Here is a 12,629-nt window from a genome sequence, read left to right on the forward strand (position 1 = left end):
ACGTATGAGACACTTAGACAAGTGGCATACTGGCCAGGTATGCAGCAGGATGTGGCAGAGTATGTGAGAGAATGCCTGGTCTGCTGTCAGTTTCACCCAACAAACCTGACTCACAGAGCCCCGTTGCAACGCAGAGGAATCACATTTCCCTGGTCAGATCTCCAAATTGATTGGGTGGGACCGCTGCCCAGATCGAGCAGAGGTAACAAATACTTTCTCACGGTGGTGTGTCAGTTTACCAAGTGGGTAGAGTGTTTGCCAGCACCTAACGACACCGCCCAAACAACGGCATATCTCCTGATGAACCACATCTTCTCCCGATTCGGGTTGCCACTGAAAGTCAATTCAGATCGAGGTACCCATTTCACCGCAGAGATCATGCAAAAGATCTGGAGAATTCTAGGGGTACAAGCCAAACTTCACATCAGTCACCATCCGATCTCATCCGGACAGGTAGAAAGGTCTAACCGAACGGTGGTCGCCATGTTGAGAAAATATGTGTCGGCTAACCAGAAAGACTGGGATGTGAAACTTCCCCTGGTGCTGATGGCTATCCGAGCCACACCACAGGAATCCACCAGAGTGGCTCCATTTGAACTCATGACTGGGAGGCAGATGACTCTGCCCTTACACCTGTTGTACCAACCAGGAGACAACAACCTCGTCACTGCCTACACCACGTCCCAATATCTGGACGAGCTCCATAGACACTTGAAAACAACTTTCGCTTTCGCTCAGCAACACCTGAAGACCAGCGCTGAAGGCCAGAAAGCCTTTTACGACAAAAAAGCATCGCACCAAGAACTCAGTGTGGGCGACAAAGTCCTGTACTACAGTTTCGCCTTGCCACCCAAGCAACTGTCAAAAAAGTTTCTGCCTCACTGGACTGGACCACATGAAATTGTGAACAAACTCTCTCCTGTAGCATACCAGATCCAGCTTAAACGGGGACCAAGAGAACCCGTTCTCAAATGGGTCCACCGAAATCAAATTAAAAGATATGTGGCCCGTAGTAGGGACAGACAAGAAGAGGCCAACACGAACTAAACTCAACCGCCGTCCCTACAGGAAAGAAGACTGTCCCATCCCCCGGGACAACCCTTGCTGATCTGTGCCTTCTTTCTTTCCCCTTCTCATCCACACCTCTCTCTCTCTTGCCTGTAACAGGATGCTGCTGTGGATTGCCATCATGTGCTTTCAGTCGACCAGAGGCCAGCCACCACCCGATGTCATCTCACCGGGGCCAGCCTCGGGAATCGTGTTGAGAGAACAGCCTGGGCTGCTTATCACAAATTGCCGCACACACACACAGAAAGTGTACGTGCGACTCGACCCCCGAAACGTCTACCGTGCGCACTACCCGAGGTCCGCCACCCACTACAGTTGGGCGGGTGCCAGATGGACAGAAACCGCCCTCGACCATGCTGAAGCTGACATCGTCCACATGCTGAACCAACTTGAAAAGGTGACTCTCACCCAGGCCGAACTGAGTGGACACAACAGACGGTCCAAAAGGTTCCTCGGAGCCCTACTCGGAGCCGCTGCAGCTGTGGGCACGCTGTTCAACATCGGTATGTCTAGCGTCAATGCCGTGAACATCGCCACGGTACGAAGACATGTGACAGAAATCCAGACGGAACTCCCACAGCTGAAAGACCAACTCACCACACAAAGCGCATCCCTAACCACCATAGGCAAAACACTGAGAGGTACAGTCACCATCCTTAACACACATAGCGTCATGTTGAACCAAACTTTGAACTCAATGAGACAGATGTTCACAGTCTTCCAGAATGACTTTGCCCAAACTCAGTTGGTCACCGCATTGATGTCCGACATGCTCAGAGAAGTGAGCTCCTCCATGGACAACCTAGCCATGGGAAGGATCCCGCCTTACCTAATACCCCTGAGTCTCGTACAAACCGTGCTGGCTTCCGCCACCACCGCACCCACGGATCCGATACAAACCCATCTCGCCTACTCTTTAGGTAGCGCCATTCCCCTGTACGTTGACCCGGCACAGCGGGAGGTTGGCTTCCTCCTCAATCTGCCAATCATCGAATCAAGCCGAATCTACCGTCTTAAAGACATTGTCAACATCGGATTCTGGCAACGGGACACTCAGTTTAAAGTACGGACTCCCGACGTGGTAGCGTACCATGACAGCGACCCACAACTGTACCTAGCACCTAACCTACACATGTGCACCCGCACGAAAGACATTCACTATCTCTGTCCCAGCAAACCCTTCCTCAGAGATAACACCGATGGAATCTGCGGCCTCCAACAACTAGCCAACGACGCACGTTGTCCGGCCGATGCGAAACCTCGCAACCAGGTCACCGAGACGCAAGCTGAGATCGTAGGAAACCGATGGCTCGTGAACACTCCAGTACGGTCAGCGACACTGACCTATGACCAACACGACACTGCTACACGTGTCAACCTGCTCAACCAAAGCATGTGGATTCAAGTCCCACGAGGAGCCATCCTCCACCTAGATGACCTGGCCTTGTACCACCTCCCAAGTGAAGAGTACCAAGCCGAGCTAGAAATTCCGTCGTTCTTCAAGAACCGCAATTTCACTCTAGATCCCGAACTGGAAGATTGGATTGAAAAAGGGGGGCCACAAGTTATCGACATAGCTCCCCTGGACTCAGCCCTTCAAGCATTGTCCCGACTACCCATTCTGAACACTTCACCTGTGGTACAAACATGGACAGCCGCTGATACCGCACTGTGCATTACCAGCATCCTCGGACACGCCCTAGCTTTGGGTTTGGCCTATATCCTGTACAGAAGGATCAACGCAATTCGAACCTCCACAGCCAAGCTCACAGAGGCAGTCTCCGTCGGCTTCAGAAGAAACCTCCGGAAGGATGACTCCCCACCAGAGCAAGCTGAAGACCTCATCGAGCTCACGCTGCAGCCCTAAGCAACACCCGTGTGCAGCCTCCGCCCATCCATGCACCTGCCATCTGACCGTTGTTACCGTGATGACTCGACTAGGCCCATACACGCCCGGTCGACTCATCAAAAGGGGGAATGTAACGGAGAGCAGATCACCAGTTGCATGGTGATTAAATCAAATTAATTAATGCAGTCTAAATCTACAAAACCCCTGTCTCGCTCTGACTCAAGCTAGTCTCACATTCCAAAGAACTCTCATTTACGACACCTCTGCTGTTTTGAGATTGCTCTACGCAAGACGTGCAGCCCAAACGGCGCCGAAAAATGGTGTAAATCAGTGACTATCTCTCACTCTACATGATCTCTTACGTCTAAACCAACAGAGACCGTCTGTTTATGGCCGGGAGAGCCTCACGCTGACCAATGAGAGCGATCCCGAAAGCACTCCCCCCTAGGGAGTCCCTCGGACACTGATTTACACATAGACACTAATTAACTCTTCACGACAATAAAACAGTGTTTTAGAGACCAGATACCCAAAACATGTGATCTGTGCCTAATACATCAATCCAAGGACTCAAACGCACGTACACACATTTACACCCTCACCCTCCCCGGCTCGGAAAGCCAAAAGTTCAACGCATGGTGTGAACTCTGTTTGACACCACACACACACACACACACACACACACACACACACACACACACACACACAGAAATACACGCAGGTCCACCACGTGGGACTCAAATCCTTGTATGAAATATTTTAAATGTATTTTCTTGATGTGTGTCTGATCCCCTGTCCCAAATATTATGCCTATGTAGTTTGTTGGCCTGTAATCACTCTGTGGTGTCCACAATTACAAGAAATGATGTACCTCCTTGATTTCAGATATTAGAACTGTCATTCGCGGTATTGCCGTGTTCCACGAACAACAACGATGCTGAATCTTTAACACAAAATATCAGAGAATGCATTGTTTTATTAAATACCAGTGGTATTAAGTTATGGACGAATTCATCGTTCAAAACCCCGCGGAAAAGGAGGCGTATAGACCTCAAAACGTCAGGAGGTGGGCCCATACGTTGTTAAAGACGATTGGCCCACGTACGTGAGGGAGGCGTGAGTTTAGCCCTTTAAAATTGCGCGCCCCTCTTCCTCTCATCGCAGTCCGCCAGAGAGAAAGAAGACACGCCTCCTTCCCTCAAGGAAGCTCCGCTCGCTTTTATTTTCCTTTTATTTCCAAGTCTTTTCTTAGAACTACCATTACTTCAGTATAGTCTTCTGAAACCAACCCACAAAACCAACTTAAGGCTAAAGATAATCTTTGCTGAGTCTTCGCTCGCTTCAAGTCGCCATAGCAACCAGAACGCTGTGACCACGTGATCCAGGTGTCTTTTCCAACACAGACGAACGCACCCACGGAAGGCCGATCTTTCAAACAGAGTAACGTAGATCTTTTAAATTTGCAATCTGAAGGAAATGCTGTTTAAAGTTGCCTAAATATTACTGAGAAACGTTGGGGTTTTGTGGTGAATGACTGAAACTGTTTCTATCTCTCCCTCTAAATTCTCTTTCACACACACAAACATACACGTTCACACACACACACACACACTCTCACCCACGTGTGCCGAGATAAACACACTACCACGTGCTCACGGAGCGACACACCCACCTTACAAACGCTACCATCTCCATTTTCACACACACACCTAAAATCATTCGTATCTCAACTTAGTTTCCTCTCGCTGAGTTTTCTCTCTCTCTCTCTCTCCCTCTCCCAATCTCTCTCTAAAACCTTTTTATTTTGTTGTATCTCTGTATTACGATCGTTATATTGCCTGTTTTGTTTATGCATTTTTACTCCTGCGTGATTTAAAATAATTGTGTAATCGCTAGCTTGTTTAAATAAACTTTGTTAAATCATTTGAATTAAGTTTGCCTGTTTTGTTTCAAATTCTGAGTCCCTGATGAGTGCAGATTTTACCTTATAAGCTCTACGATTGGTTATTCTTAAAAGAAACCTAAAATTGTCTAAAACACGGAGATAATTATCTTCTTTGTGGCCACAAGAAAGTGTTATCTATCAGTGTTAAAGACGCCCGATTTCCGTTCATAAAGTATACATTCTGTCCGCTGGACGGCCAGTCTGCATGGTAAATGAACAAACTCAACTTCTACCTCAAATTCCCCCAAATTGAGTAAATGCTACCCGTCTCTATCAGTGATTATTACAAGTAATTGTGTAATCGCTGATACAAGCCGAGATTTTGACCTATTCCCTAATTTGAATAAATTAATTTATGGAAGCAACAGATGCATATTCACATTGATGAATATTACCGCTAATTTGAGCTAATTAATTCCCCAACACAAAGTCATTGTTGTTACAGAAGTGTAATTATTCAATTGAAAAAATACCATTTAAACTTGCAAAATTTCATAAACAAGCTCTCATGGCATGGACACTTGCATACAAACATAACTTTTCACCTATAGGAGATATTATATTTGGAACAACAAAGACATCCTTTACAAAAATAAATCTCTCTTTTTTGATTACTGGTTTGAAAACAATATTATATTAGTTAGTCAGCTTTTGAATAATGATGGAAATTTATTAACATATAAAGAATTTTTGAATAAATTTAAAATACCAGTTAGACCTAAAGACTTTGCTGTTGTAATGGATGCAATTCCTAGGAAAGTATTGATTCTTCTTAGAAATGCATCACAGGAGGAAGATCTAAATTTTACAGATACCATGGGTAACATATTTCTTGGTAATATAAATATTTTACAAAATAAAATCTCAAATAACTATATTAGAAATATACTTAATAATATTGTTTACCCTCCAGCTCGGTTTTTCTGGTCATCTGTTTTTGGAGATGTAAATTGGCGTAATGCTTGGCGAACAGTAGATAAATTTTACATTAATAACAAAGTTAAAGAAGTTTCTTTTAAAATAATGCATAGAATATATCCAGTAAAACATGTGCTAGAACGTTTTAAATTGGATATTGATTACTCCTGCAATTTTTGTAAAGGTGAAAAGGAAACAATTTTTCATTTGTTCTACCATTGCATATATACAAAAATATTTTGGATTGATGTTGAGCGTTTAATTAAGAAAAAATTTAACATTGATTTACAGCTGAGTGGATTTGACATAATGATACACTTCAATGATAATGGAATTGAGAAAGATAAGGTATATTTCATACAACTATTAATATTAATGGGGAAGTTTCATATTCATAAAATGAAATGGTCTGACTCCAAACCTAACTTTCCTTGCTTTAAAAACGACTTTAAGCTTTATTGTTCTGTTTTGTGTAACTGCACAAGTAAAAAAGCAATTAGAGCTTATAGCATTGTAAGCAGGTATGATGTTATCTAAAATAGCACCCTTTTTCTTTTGTGTTTAAAAATTATTGTCCTCTGGCACTGTTATTTTATTTTACTTTATTATTTGTATTTGTTTACTTTCAGTGATTATGTCTCATTGTATTGTTCTGGTTCATGGCATTAATAAAAAAAAATAAAAAAAATAAAATAAAAAAAACTAGGGATGTCCCGATCCGATCAGGTGATCGGAAATCGGGCCCGATCGCGTGTTTTCAGACTCGATCGGAATCGGACGTTACCTCCCGATCAGGACTCGGATATATATGTATTTATATTCTCATTATTTTTTAACACCTCTATTATGCGGTGACACAGAGTTACGGCGGTTTCACACTGCACGCGTTATTAGAGTGTAACCCCTCATTAACCCCTCATTTACACTGCACACGTGTGCGGTGCATTACGTCTGCGACAAGGTTTTATTCCGTCCTCCACGCAGTGCCAACTCACACCAGGAGCACTTCAGAAGCGGAGCGACTGGATGCCACGAGACCACGTGATTTGCCTGTCCGACGTGGTTTTTCTTGATTTTTGGGTTTCTACCATACAGTCTATGGTTTCTACCAAGGATATTGGTGTGTAATACATTTGGGTTTTTGCACAGAGTGTTTATTTTGAATTTGACAATGTTTTTTTTTACTTTTATTTTGTATTTCCGGTGCGACTTGGACGCGAGTCCGTCAAAAATAGACTAGGCGCCTATATTTAGCGAAGTGGCGCGGAGAGGCGCTTCTGGGAAGCTTCTGAAACGCGCCGCGTCGCGGCCGGTGTAAACACAAGCATTGACTAGAATGGGCGCGATCAGCTCCGGTAGCCGTGTCGCAGCCGTAATGCGCCGCAGACGTGTGCGGTGTAAATGAGGGGTAAGCAGCGCAGGAGCAGTGCATATGGTGAGCAGGAGCAGGACACACGCGTTTTGCTTTCATACTGGCAGCGTTTGTCACGCGCGGCTGAACCGTGGGTTGTGTACAGACAGAGTCTATAATGGATAAGTTGGCATTGCTTTTTTTCGTTTTCAAATACATTTAAGAGAAAAGTTTTGGCAACAAGTTTGTTTTTGGACATTTGTTTTCTTTTTAAATTGCTGTTGGTCATTTGATTGACTGTTTAAAACACAATAGATATCATCAATGCACTTTTTGGATAAAACTGCGGTGTATTTTGGCCATGATCAATGTATTGTCACTTTAATTCAGCAAAAGCGGCGCAGCAAAATTAGACTCGGCGCCGAAACGATCGCGGCACTCCTGCTCTGCTCTGCTATACGCACTGCCGCGCCACCTCTGCGCACGGTGTGAATGCTCTAAAAGCCTGGTTTAATCTGTTAACATGGGCGGCGAAAAAAATACGCGCTGCACGCTCTGCTAACAGTGCAGTGTGAAACCGGCGTAAGAGTTAGGAGTGCAGTTCCTAAAAGGACATTACTGGCTTGGCAAACACTGTGGCACTTTTATTTTTTATTTGTTTACATGCCTGCCGGGTATTTTAAGTTGAGGTGCTATTTGTTTATATATTAGACTTTTTTAAAAATATTTACTGTTGCACTAAAGTCCAAAAGTGAAGAATTTATTTATTACTTGATTTAGGGTGACCATACGTCCTGTTTAACCAGGACATATCTGGCCAGGATTTTGAGATCGCCCAAAATGCCCGGGATTCGTCTTTTGCTTTCAACAGTCACCATTCATTATGTTTACATTATTACGTTATTTGACACTGACACGTACGTACCAGCTTTGCAGGTCATGCATTCTGATTCACACGGATCCCGATCGAGACGAAAACACAGGAATTTTCTTATCAATGCTTACACGCACATCAACCAATCACTTGTTTAGCGTTCATGTAAACACTACATTCAGATTAACCAATCGGAATTAATTCAGTACTACTGAATCAAAAGGTGTACATGTAAACAAAATGAATGGCGACGAGAAAGCAAAAGCCGAATCGCGGATATTTTGGGCTATCTCGAAATCCCGGCCGGTCATGACCTGGAATATGGTCACCCTACTTGATTGTTCAAGCTACCTCACATAAGTGCTCTGTTTGTTAACAGAGTTGTTGAATGTTAAAATAAGGTGAATTAAATAAAAAATAAGGAACATCCTGGATCTGTTTTTTTCGCTCTTCTTTATTCTTTTTTTTTTTTTGCATTATAGAAGTATCGGATCGGGACTCGGTATCGGCAGATACTTAAAATCAAATGACTCGGACTCGAGGGCAAAAAAACCTGATCGGGACATCCCTAATAATAACACAAAATGAACAACACTTACTTGGATGAGCCTAAAACAACAGTTTCTCAACCCGGACTCTACACATAAGGTTAGCAGAAGGAGGCCATGCTTCTCTCCAACCAAACATACCCTACTTCTTCTTCTTCTTCTTCTTCTTTTTCCGCTTTATTGGCAACCGCACTTAACAGTGCATTACTGCCATCACCCGATAGCTTGGAGCTTGGATCAGAAACATTCCTAAGAACAAAAAACAAAACAAAAAAACCCCACTGGCGCTGCATGTTCAGCTCCTCCAGCTTCCACCCCACTTCCCTTTAACTCCCGCTTCCCATCCGTAACCTTATTTACCTCCAGATTTACTTACCCTGACTCACACTATACCTCATCCACATCTTCTACCTCTCTCTATAAGCCTAAACACATATTATTAATCCTAAATTCTCTTCATTAAACCAGTATTATTCAAAAACTGAAACAACACATTAACCATACTATTTCCTATATCTGAGTCTAATATATTCTCTAATGTTAACTCTTTCCCTTCATTCATCCATAATTCTTCTCTTAGCACTTCTCTTTCTTCAACATACCCATTACAATTAATAATCATATGTTCTACAGTTTCACTCTGTCCACATTTCTCACACAAACCCGTTGGATGCTTAGATACATACCCTACTCTACTTCTCCCTGCCTTTTATCCAGAGGAAGAGTAGTACCCAAACCTCTTGTAAAGTGTGATATGATGTAGATCAGGGATAGACAACTCCGGTCCTGGAGGGCCACTGTCCTGCAGAGTTTAGCTTCAACCCTAATTAAACACACCTGAACAAGGCAATCAGTGTTTTCAGGATTACTAAATAGATACAGGCAGGTGAGTTTTTATCAGGGCTGAAGCTAAACTCTGCAGGACAGTGGCCCTCCAGGACCGAAGTTGTCTATCCCTGATGTAGATGATCATGTGATCTTCTGTTGATCTGCTGTAATACTGATGATCTCCAGCAGAGAGAGACACTGATCCTGATAAACTGAACCGTGTGGCTTTACATTCATGATACACATTGAGGGCCCTATTTTAACAATCTGAATCGCAAGTATCAAGCGCGAAACGCAAGTAACTTTGTGGGCGGGTCTCGGGCGCTGTTGCTATTATACCGGCGGGATAAATGACGCTTGCGCCCGATGCAAATCTAAAATTGGTTGGTCTGAAGTAGCTTCATTATTCATAGGTGTGGTTTGGGCGTAATGTGAAATAAACCAATCAGAGCGTCATCTCACATTCCCTTTAAGAGCAGGCGTGCTTGTTCCATGGCGGATTGCTATTATAACGGCGGATTTGCCAGGCGCGGTTCACAGCCGAGGAGACCGACGTTCTCGTCAGGGCCGTAAAACACAGAGAAGTGACATTGGGGATGGAGAAACACACCCAGATTAGCTTCGGTTAAACAGGCGTATGATAATTTGGGTAAATGTGTAAGCTAGATTCATGCTTCTATCTATCTATCTATCTATCTATCTATCTATCTATCTATCTATCTATCTATCTATCTATCTATCGTAATAATGTATGATTTGCAAAAATGAAAACTGCTGCTTCTGGGTAGATTAGAGAATCAAAGTGTGTGTGTGTTGTGCACACGCTACATCGGTTATGGCCAAGCATGCGCCCTTAAAATAGCATATGAATAACATGCGCAACGCTGACTTTAGACGAGGTTTTTTCAGTCAGTGACCACTCCCGCTCCTGCTCCAGCTCACTCCCCCTGGGAGCGCAAGTGTATTTCTTAGTTAACCGACGTGCTTCTGTGGAGGGAAAAGTCCGCTGTGTGCGGGTGCAAAACAGGAATGATACATGCGTCGGTGTACAAAGTCAATTGCGCTGGGTGCAAGATAGGGCCCATTGTCTTAAGAAACATCTAGACTGTGATGGCAGATTTTTGCCATCAGTTTGTCCACACAGTTAAACAAATGAAGTGTAAACTGTTTGATTGATTTTAAATGATTCCTTAAGAAAATATTATTAAGTTTCAAAACAGACTATGATTGTCTTCTAAAAGAACGGTGTTGTATCCAGCTTTTTGTTCTTCTAATGTCTTAATATTCTTCTGTGGTGTAATCCATGAATATAAAGCTCACTGTACAACATGTTTCCAGCAGATTCGTGTTTGGAAAGCTCACGTCTGATCTTTAACTCTCCCCATGACAATCATAACAGATCTCGCGTTCAGTCCAGACACATTTCTCTCTTTTGCTGATTTATATCATTTGAAAGATGAAGAACAATGTGAAAATAAACACACAAAGAAGCAATTTAAGTGAATATGTGTAAAGAATGTCCTGTAGGCGAGTTGAACTGAATCCAAAGACAGTTTTATTGAATCCAAAAGTGAACAGATACAAAGTAAAGATCTAAGTTGGTTTGACTTGATTTAGGAACATATGAGAACATGTGAACTCACCAAAAGCAGAACAGGGAACAAAGCTAGACAAATAGAGCTAACATGGAGGCTATTGATACACACAGACTAATGATTAACAAGAAGGATCGAGATAATGAACCAATGGTGAAACAGAACTGATGAACACATGACAAGAGCAACCAATCAGAAAGAGACAAGAGAAGCACATGACTAACAGGAAACATGACTATGGAAATACATGAACAGGATCAAGACCTAAACGGACGTGACAATATCTTATTTCTTTATTTTTACAAGAACCATGTTTATTCTTACATGGAGTTGTAGAGATATATTACAGTCAAATTTATTTGCTGTATACATTTTATTTTCCGTGTTGGCAAAATGAGTCGCAATGAGCAAATTTTCTAAAAATTAGTTATTGTTATTTTCACATTCTCTATTAAAAATAGGTCGATGTTTGAAGTCGATAGAATCAGCAAAGTCAATTTTGAGAAAAATCAAGTTAAAGTTTTCTGAAGGTTCCAAATCAGCAACTAAACCTTGAGATCCCTGGTAATAACACCAAATGTGGCACACACTAAGTCAAAACCAAATATCTATAGGAAAACTTTTTTTTATGATACCATTTGATCAACATTAGTGAAACAGACAGCCTATATTAGGCACCGCACGGATCTAATATAATGTTACACATCAGATGTTTTTCCTCAACAGTTAAACGTTCACTTTAAACAACAGATAAACCAAGTCAGATATTTTGAAATACTGTAATTGTGTGTGTGTGTGTGTGTGTGTGTGTGTGTGTGTGTGTGTGTGTGTGTGTGTGTGTATATCGGGATCGCACATGTCTGAGAGTCTTTGTGCGCTTCGGATCTGTCAGTCAGTGCGAGTAATATGGTTCTGTTTACATCAGCATGAGTTTGAAAATCACATTTCATTGGTTCAGACTCGAGCCATCGAGAATTCACTATGAATATTCACAAAGTTGGAATATTGCGCTTTAAAGCGATACTAAACTTGTGCTGTGAGGAAGCGGCAGTCGAGAATAGAGCAGAGAAACACTGCATTTCATGGACAAGGGAAAGATACTCCCTCAGAAAACACACAAATAAAGATACTTTTAGATGTTTAATGGCTATTTGGAGTATTGAGATCGCTAGAAAACCTCAAAATCTACCAAAATTTACATTTTTCACTTGTTTTGGCTGTAATTATCCTGTGCGCATTCAGACTCATTATGCCATCACGGGTCACATATATAACTCTAGTTCACATTCATCACAATGAAATCTAGAAATATTTGCTTTGCAATAATAAAAAGGTGCTGTTTTACTTGTTTAAATAAAGTAAAACCCCTCTCTATTTCACCTCTTAGTGTGGTAATCTAGTTTTAGTAAACCCAGATTTGCACACGTGTGCTTGTGATGTTCCTCATGAAAGTAACTGAGGATAAACTCATATTTTACCCAGATATGCTTCACAAGTAAACATCAGAAATAATGACCTTTTGTACATATCTTCGTAAAGAAAAGGTATGAAAAGGTACATGATGTCACCGTACAGTGTGAAAATGTGTGTGTAACACATTTACCGTACTGTGGCATTTTACTCCGACTCACTAGATTCTGGTCATTAATGAGT

General features: G+C 42.3%; 1 long non-coding RNA gene across 1 annotated transcript in view; it reads left to right on the plus strand.

The window, feature by feature from the left end:
• The window catches only part of LOC309477059, a 44,513-nt gene that overhangs the window by 16,961 nt on the left and 14,923 nt on the right, over window positions 1-12,629 (plus strand). The gene's annotated exons all lie outside the window — the stretch shown is intronic.

Source organism: Leuciscus leuciscus, assembly GCF_965113295.1.
Source record: "Leuciscus leuciscus genome assembly, chromosome: 16".
NCBI lineage: Eukaryota > Metazoa > Chordata > Actinopteri > Cypriniformes > Leuciscidae > Leuciscus > Leuciscus leuciscus.